We start from the raw sequence: 8,930 nt of genomic DNA, 5'->3' as shown, positions 1-8,930 counted from the left end.
TGGTCCGCAGCAGAATCGGATCGTGGTGAAAAATGGTGTCGTGCTAATCAACATATAAAAATTAAGCTGACAATAAGGAGCAAACAAGTCCCAAGTGCAAAAAGTCCAATCCACATAAATCCCAGATGAAAGGGTGCAAGCAGGAGAGTCTGCCACCAATCAAGATACTAAGGTACTCTTACCAACTTTAGAGACCCCACAGGGTCAAACACGCTCTAAATGTGGATAAACAGGTAACAAAGGGAAACCAATCACATCGGTTCGTCTCCTCCTAAAACAACCAGATCGGACTCCCAACCGTTCCTTCAGATACTCAGGGGACATAAAAGAATACTCCTCATGGTGCAGTATCGTCAACAAATTTATAAAATAATAAGAGAGCAGCTTACATTTACGGAGATGACATCCAGCGTGTAGCATGAAAAATCGTGTGGGTATCCCACCAGCAAGATGGCCGCCGCGTCCCTCATCTGCGCATGCGTCAAGGTTTCAGCCAATCCCGACGCGTTTCGTCATACGCATGGTGGTGCGATCGGATTCCGTGCGAACTTTCAGATCGCACTGCAATATGTGATCTGATCTGAGGGTGTCGTTAACTTTTAATTGACACCCCCTGCGTATCGCATATGGCAGTGTGAACTGCCAGGGGTGCGGATGCGATGCGGGAGCACGCTGTATATTCGCAGCATTCCCGCATCGCAGAAACGTGAACCGGCACTTAGTGGTTGTTCAGCGTTTGCTTCTGAATACTAAAAAATAAAAAAGTAACATCCATTTTTTTTTTTCATCCACAAGTTCTTCTTTCTGTGCTGAATGAAGTTGTTATTTTGTAACACGTCTGCCAAAAACAGGAGGCTTCTATTCCAGAAGATGTCTATAAATATTTTATGGATTTTTTTTTATACGACTAAAATGTTTTTCAAATTGCTCTACACTATGCCGGCACATTACGGCGGTCTGGGCTGCCTTCCGATGGCGCGGTGTGATAAGCCGGTCAGCTTTGATCTGGATCCCGTTTCAATTTTGCCTGCATTGGAAATTGTCTCTACAAATCCCCGGAATGGGGAAGAGGAAGATTATAGAGCTCATTATAGAACGGGGAGGACTGGCGAACGCCGCCAAGTGGATGCCGCGTCTTTGTTCCATGTCATGATATAAATGCAGGCTCGGGAAAGTCGAAGAATACCACAGAATATTTTTATTTTGTGCTTATTCTTTGTTATTATTGTAGCACTAATGGTAAATCGACTGAAGGGATGTTGATCTTCAGCTTACGAACAGCGAGTGCTCTAAGTCCATTTACCTACAGTAAAATCCCAGAAACATTCATCCTGCGTCTAGTTCTTTTCTCTGGATGTTCAGAAATAATGGGTGTCAGTCGATTGCATGAGGCAATAGGGGAAGGAGGGGGAGGTGCTGGTCAGGATATCCCCAAATACACTGGTTCTCTAGGCGTGCACACAGGGGGTGCCAGGTGTGCCTGGGCACACACTAATCACCGTATGTGGCACAGATTCCCTGATATTTCACCAAAGAGCTTCTGAAAATATTGTAAAAAAATAATTAAAAAATAAAACTGTAAAAAATAATGAAAAATTAAAAAAAAAAAACTACAGACACCGTCCACTGCCCTACTGACACCAATCTCTGCCCTAGTGACACCCATCTCTGCCCTACTAACACCAACCTCCGCCCTACTGACACCAATCTCTGCCCTACTAACACCAACCTCCGCCCTACTGACACCAATCTCTGCCCTACTGACACCAATCTCTGCCCTACTGACACCCATGTCTGCCCTACTGACACCAACCTCTGCCCTACTGACACCAATCTCTGCCCTACTGACACCAATCTCTGCCCTACTGACACCCATGTCTGCCCTACTGACACCAACCTCTGCCCTACTGACACCAACCTCTGCCCTACTGACACCAATCTCTGCCCTACTGACACCAATCTCTGCCTTACTAACCCCGACCTCCGCCCTACTGACACCAATCTCTGCCCTACTGACACCCATGTCTGCCCTACTGACACCAATCTCTGCCCTACTGACACCCATGTCTGCCCTACTGACACCCATGTCTGCCCTACTGACACCAACCTCTGCCCTACTGACACCAATCTCTGCCCTACTGACACCCATGTCTGCCCTACTGACATCAATCTCTGCCCTACTACTAACACCAATCTCTGCTTTACTATTACCAACCTCTGCCCTACTATTACCAACCTCTGCCCTACTGACTCCAATCTCTGCCCTTTTGACACCAATCTTTGCCCTTTTGACACCAATCTCTGCCCCACTGACACCCATCTCTGCCCTACTGACACCAATCTCTGCCCCACTGACACCAATCTCTGCCCGACTGACACCAATCTCTGCCCCACTGACACCAGCCTCTGCTCTACTGATACCAATATTTGCCTTACTGACCCTGTTCACTGCTCTACGGACACTGTCAGTATATTTACACATGCACACATAGGTGTGCACAGCCTATTGCATTAGGGTGTGCACCACAAAGCTCAAACACATGTGCCTTTCTCTGCAGCCTCAGCTGCCTGGGGCACTGAATGAATGGGATGTGCTCTGTGCTGAGCGCCTTCCTGTTCATTCACAAACTGAAGCATAGTAAACTATGCTTCAGTTATGAATGAACACAGTGAGCGAGTGTGTTCACTGTGTTCATTTAGAAAAGGAAGGCGCTGGTAAATTACATATTTACTAGTCCCTTCCCCCACTCTCCATCCTGAAACATCCCCCGCAGCAGCCAGGGGAGAGGAAATGTGGGAAACCAGCAGCACTGCAGAGTGGGGAGGCCAACATGGGGGGGGGGGGAGAAGCTCAGGCAGTAGGGGGAATTGGCACCGCACATAGTGATTAGGGTGTGCCCACACCTGGCGCACACCCTGCGCACGCCTATGCATGCACACACACATATATGAGTTTTGGGGTGCACACCCTAATGCAATAGGCTGTGCACACCTATCACTAGTTCTCATAATCTCATCTAGATCTTGCATTAAACCTTTTGCTGGCACCAAGGTAAAGGCAGCAACAGTGGCATTTGCACACTGCCGGGCTGCTACATTAAGGGGTTTATTTATAAAAAAAAAATTCTATTCAATTCACCCAGTAAAAGTGCATGTACATTCATTCTGTACACATGGGCAAAAAAAGAAAAATGTTATTAAGTTATTTCCTGGACTGCTCAAAGGTTTTCATTGATTTAGGATGACATATATCACATTTGACCACTAGATGCAGGGTTGTGTGTGTGTGTGTGTGTGTGGGGGGGGGGGGGGCAGAATAGGCATGTGCCTTGGGTTCAGGAATAGGGGGCGCACTCGGAGCTCCAGCTGCTCCCTTCACCCTCCTGCCTCTCACTGACAGAAGTGATTGCAGTGTCACTCCTGACAGCAGAGCTTTTTTCCCATCCAGAGGGTTGCAGCCAATTCTGGCACCTGCCCTGTACTCCATGCTGGCCACTGTAACTTGTAAACACGAAATCGGCTTCCGGTGTTGATTCTGTATTTACGAATGACTGCATGGCTCAAGTGATAGCGCCTCCTCAGTGCTGGAGGAGTAACTATTAGGAAGCTGGACATGAAGCTCTCTGCAGGACTTGGTAAATAGCTGGGGATGGGTGGTAGTGTGCTGTACTGGGGAAAGGGAGAAGTTGGCCAGGAGGAGCTCTGTACTGGGGGGTTTGGAAGAGGGAGGAGCTCTGTACTGGGGGGTTGGGAAGAGGGGAAAGCTCTGTACTGGGGGGTTGGGAAGAGGGGGGAGCTCTGTACTGGGGGGTGTGGAAGAGGGGGAAGCTCTGTACTGGGGGGTTGGGAAGAGGGGGGAGCTCTGTACTGGGGGGTGTGGAAGAAGGGGAAGCTCTTTACTGGGGGGGTTGGGAAGAAGGGGGAGCTCTGTACTGGGGGGGGTTGGGAAGAGGGGGGAGCTCCTTACTGGGGGGTTGGGAAGAGGCAGGAGCTCTGTACTGGGGGGTTGGGAAGAGGGGAGAGCTCTGTACTGGGGGGGGGGGTTGGGAAGAGGGGGGTGCTCTGTACTGGGGGTTAGGATGTTAGTTACATAGTTAGTGAGGTTGAGTGCGTGTATGTGAGTGTGTGTGCGCTGTTAACCGTACATTGTATACCCCTTTTTTGTTGTGGTCTTTCAGGTGCCCATCTAATAGTGTTATGAAACTATCAATGCTTTCTGCTGAAACCGCTGCTTGTGGAAGAGAATTCCACATCCTTACCGCTCTGACAGTAAAGACCCCCTTGCGTAGTTTAAGGTTAAACCGCTTTTCTTCTAGTTTTAGTGAGTGGCCCGTGTCTTATTGTATTCCCTTGCACCTCTCCTGTGGGACCCCCCTCATCTTTTCACTCACCTTGTCTCAGCTGTTGGTGGCAGAGAGGACAGAACTCCTCCTACATATCCTGCACCTCTCTTTGCAGCTGCAGTACCCCTTGGTTTCCGCCTCCTCTGGTCTCAGCAGTCAGCAGAAGAGAGGAAGATCCTGCAGATCCTGCACCTCTATGTGCAGCTGCAACACCCCCTTGTCTCCACCTCCCCTGGTCTCAGCATTCAGCAGACTCTGGCAGCTGATTCCAGTCATCCTCTGGTCCTCCTTCAGACACTGCACTTTCTGCTTCCCAGCGCTGCCCCAGTTTTTTCCTGGCAGCAGCACAAGGTAAGGGGGTGCAGTGTGATGTAAAGGAGATTGGGGGACTCCTGATTTCAAATGGTGAGGGAGATCTTAACATCTGATTTAAGGGGGGATGGGGTGCTCTGGACATCTAGTCTTACAGATACAACTGGCCCTTTGAAAGCTTATGCAGGCCATGATGAAATTGAGTTTGACACCCCTGTTCTAGAGGAATGGGCATTACTAGGAAGGCTGTATTTTCTAGCGCACCACCCTTGGCAACACCTACATGTGATGCTGAGCCTCTATGACTAAATGAACTGAAATCCAATGAATGAAAACCACTAGAAATTGAGCTCCATCATTGGTGTCATTGGGAGAAACTGAGCTCCATCATTGGTGTCATTGGGAGAAATTGAGCTCCATCATTGGTGTCATTGGGAGAGATTGAGCTCCATCATTGGTGTCATTGGGAGAAATTGAGCTCCATCATTGGTGTCATTGGGAGAAATTGAGCTCCATCATTGGTGTCATTGGGAGAAACTGAGCTCCATCATTGGTGTCTTTGGGAGAAACTGAGCTCCATCATTGGTGTCTTTGGGAGAAATTGAGCTCCATCATTGGTGTCATTGGGAGAAATTGAGCTCCATCATTGGTGTCTTTGGGAGAAATAGAGCTCCATCATTGGTGTCTTTGGGAGAAATTGAGCTCCATCATTGGTGTCATTGGGAGAAATTGAGCTCCATCATTGGTGTCTTTGGGAGAAATAGAGCTCCATCATTGGTGTCATTGGGAGAGATTGAGCTCCATCATTGGTGTCATTGGGAGAAATTGAGCTCCATCATTGGTGTCTTTGGGAGAAATAGAGCTCCATCATTGGTGTCATTGGGAGAGATTGAGCTCCATCATTGGTGTCATTGGGAGAAATTGAGCTCCATCATTGGTGTCATTGGGAGAAACTGAGCTCCATCATTGGTGTCTTTGGGAGAAACTGAGCTCCATCATTGGTGTCATTGGGAGAAATTGAGCTCCATCATTGGTGTCTTTGGGAGAAATTGAGCTCCATCATTGGTGTGTTGTGCGTTTTGGTATAAAATTTGACTATTTTTAATTTATTACTAAAAGGCGGTGTCTGAACTATCAATAGAATTATGACGCAGTGCCTCCAGCCGATTACGGCAAATAATTTAATATCTAAGAAAAAAAACCCAATTAATTTTGTTCAGACACTCATAGTATACCACGCAATTTTCCCAAGTTCTTTTTTTTATATCAGTTAATTTCTTTTTAAAAGCATATACCAATCTTAGTGAAGCAGTCTACAGTAGGGAATATATATATAAGAATATTTATTCGCAAGACATATTTTCACCATAAATGATCATACTTGAGTGACACAAAGAGATAACCTTACATAAAATACCAACTTAAAACGATAAATGCAATGTGATATTTAGCTAAACGATGAAGTAAAATAAAACAAGATTATGTTTTTCCCAGGTGTAGTATGAACCATACATTAATATTCTATATAATCAGACCACAATAGTCTGCGAATCACATGGCCGAAAGTCATTCCACTGCAGATGAAGTGAGAATAAGCCATGCAAAACGGAAGACGTAAAATTGCAAATAATGCGCTTAATCTGATATTAAAAAATGTTATAAAAACAAAAATCATCTCTTTAGAGAAAAATCTACATATGGTTTATACGGCTGGGATTGTACTTTCGTTACCCTTTAAATAGGAAATGTAAAACATTTAAGGAAGTACATAAACAATATTGAATAATAATCAAATAACAGCAAGGCATAATTACCATATTTAAAATGGCCGCTTAGCTTAGAATAGTAGTTACCAGGTTCCTTTAAGATGGCTGCATTTCCAAGATGGTGGCCAATTAGGGAGGAGCTTCTTTTGGCGTCCCTCAAAGGTTCAGATACAGGGTGGACCAAGATGGCGTCTGTGTAGATGAGTCTATGCATGGCTGTTAGTAGTGTGTATGTTGTAAGTGTGATGTGTCTTGTGTCTTGTGTGTGTCTGTTGTGTTGTGTTTTGTCCCCTATTACATCTCTGGTTTCTTTTTATTTTGTGTTGAACAAAAGGGCAGTAAAAATTATCATAAGCCAAACCCAGTGGGAGGAACATTATTCCTATTGGTTGGAACATCTTATTCATTAACTGGTGATGTCATAGGGTGACACCTCTTGGTTAACCAGTATATTAAAATTAATTAAAATTTCTCCATTTAAGACTATTATAAAAAAAAACATAAAATGTAATCATGCTCTCATCTATGACGTCCATTTAATCCACCAGGTATCTGAATAAAGATTAATCTTGGTAACACTATTCTAATATTTAATATATCTTATGTAATATATATATTGGACTTTACTTTTTAACCCAAGACTTCAATTAGTAGCAGTAAGAATTGTATAGATACATATACAGTTATATATATTGATACACAACAGCTTGTATATGTAACTTTTTCTATACATGGTTTGTTTCCAATTAGAGTATTATCCATTTAAGGGATTACTATGTTAACAACAGTACATTTATGATTTGGACTGGATGATAAAATATGGGTGAAATTTCTGACCATTTGACACTACTATATGATAGAATATAATGTACTTCTCAGTAGGAGGTTGTCATAACATCATAGTTCCATAACACCTTTTGTATATGATGGGGCAAAGATATCAATTTATGATTTTCTGAAATTCATTTTGAGATTTGCAGTTCTCATCAATCTAAGTGACAATGTTTATGTGACTCCGTGTAGATTTCAACAACTTTATCCCCCCTGTTTGTGTTTAGGTAAATAAATAACAGATTCTAGTCTTTGTCCAAACAGTTTTGTTTGTCCTCTCATGATTTAGACAATGGCTTATTTGCTGGTAGGTGATTGAACACAGGTGTTATCCCGAAATTGAGTTTCGCCCATTGTGTGATAAATGTCTCATGGCCGAACAAAGTTTTATGATCTTTCTGGTTTCTCTTATTCAAAGTTTAACCAACACAATTTCCTTTCGGGGGTAGATGGCACAGCTTCTCATCTCAACGTACAGGCAAACAAAACCATCTCAAACAATGGACGCAATGTGTGTTTCAAACTGAAAGAGTTTTGACTCAATATGTAGCAAGGTCAATGGGGGCCTCAAAGTTCACAATTCTTGACCTGTAATAATAAAAATTGTATTTCTATTTCGCACTGAAAGTTTAACAAATCCCCCCTCCTTGGAAAAAGTGTGAAAAAATGCCGTAGCCATTTGAAACATTTTTCCAAGGCAGACTCTTGAAGAAATAGGGCTTAAATCGGACTTTGACAGCTTTGTAGATAGGTATGGAATAGTTGAATGGGGTGTAGACACCTGCAAGTAGGTGTAGTGACTTCAGTAAACAAGCATGGTGACTCCGAGTGAGGTGTGGATCCAAGGGTTATCATCTGTTGGCCAGTGGAATGTGGATTTCTCCGGGCACTTTTGCCTTTGGCTGTCTTGACGGGTTCGTCTTGGTAGACCGGCCATCAGGGGTATCCCGGGTCCTTCACACTGTACCCCCCTTTGGGTGTCTCAGACACATCAGACTCTCGGTTTCCTGCTTACTTCCTGGATCTCTTAGTCCTATAAAGGGAAATGGATTCCATGAGAAAATGATACATACAGTTTTCAGCCATAACTTTTAGTTGGGATTTCAATGTGAGGTTAGTATCCTGAGCTTCCTCAGAGTCCTCCTTTTTTTCCATCGTGTGATCAGCCTTTTATCTGACCACCATGGACGGTGAGACTATATATGCAACCTTTCCCAGGGGAGACTGACTTCTGGGGCTCATTAACATGGAACGTATTCATCACCATGGATACCACACATTGAACAATTGAACAGTAATATACTATTTTTGTTAGAATTTACCTTCTACTTGGGAGGAAAAGAAAATATATATAATATCCCCCCTTTGGGGCATCAATGCAATTCACGGTAGGCAACAAAACTACCTGACATTGAGGATTCTTCTTGGTTACCGTAATACCACCTTTAACCTCTTGACTTCATTACGTCATTAGGGTTTGATCCTCCTTGTATCACCGCCATTGGCGATTTTTCGAAATGTTACCGTTTTGAGCGACCTGTTTGAGTCAGAGGGATGAAGTGACCACTGAAAAATAGGAGAGTAGTTATTATCTAACAACCAAGATCCTGGGTATGGATTTCAGGATCCTTAATACTGTGACCTGGGGATAAAATGGTGTTAGCACCTCTGTCTCCTA

This window comes from Pelophylax lessonae (assembly GCF_965119305.1).
Source record: "Pelophylax lessonae genome assembly, chromosome: 9".
Taxonomy (NCBI): Eukaryota; Metazoa; Chordata; class Amphibia; order Anura; family Ranidae; genus Pelophylax; species Pelophylax lessonae.
This window is presented reverse-complemented; position numbering follows the sequence as displayed.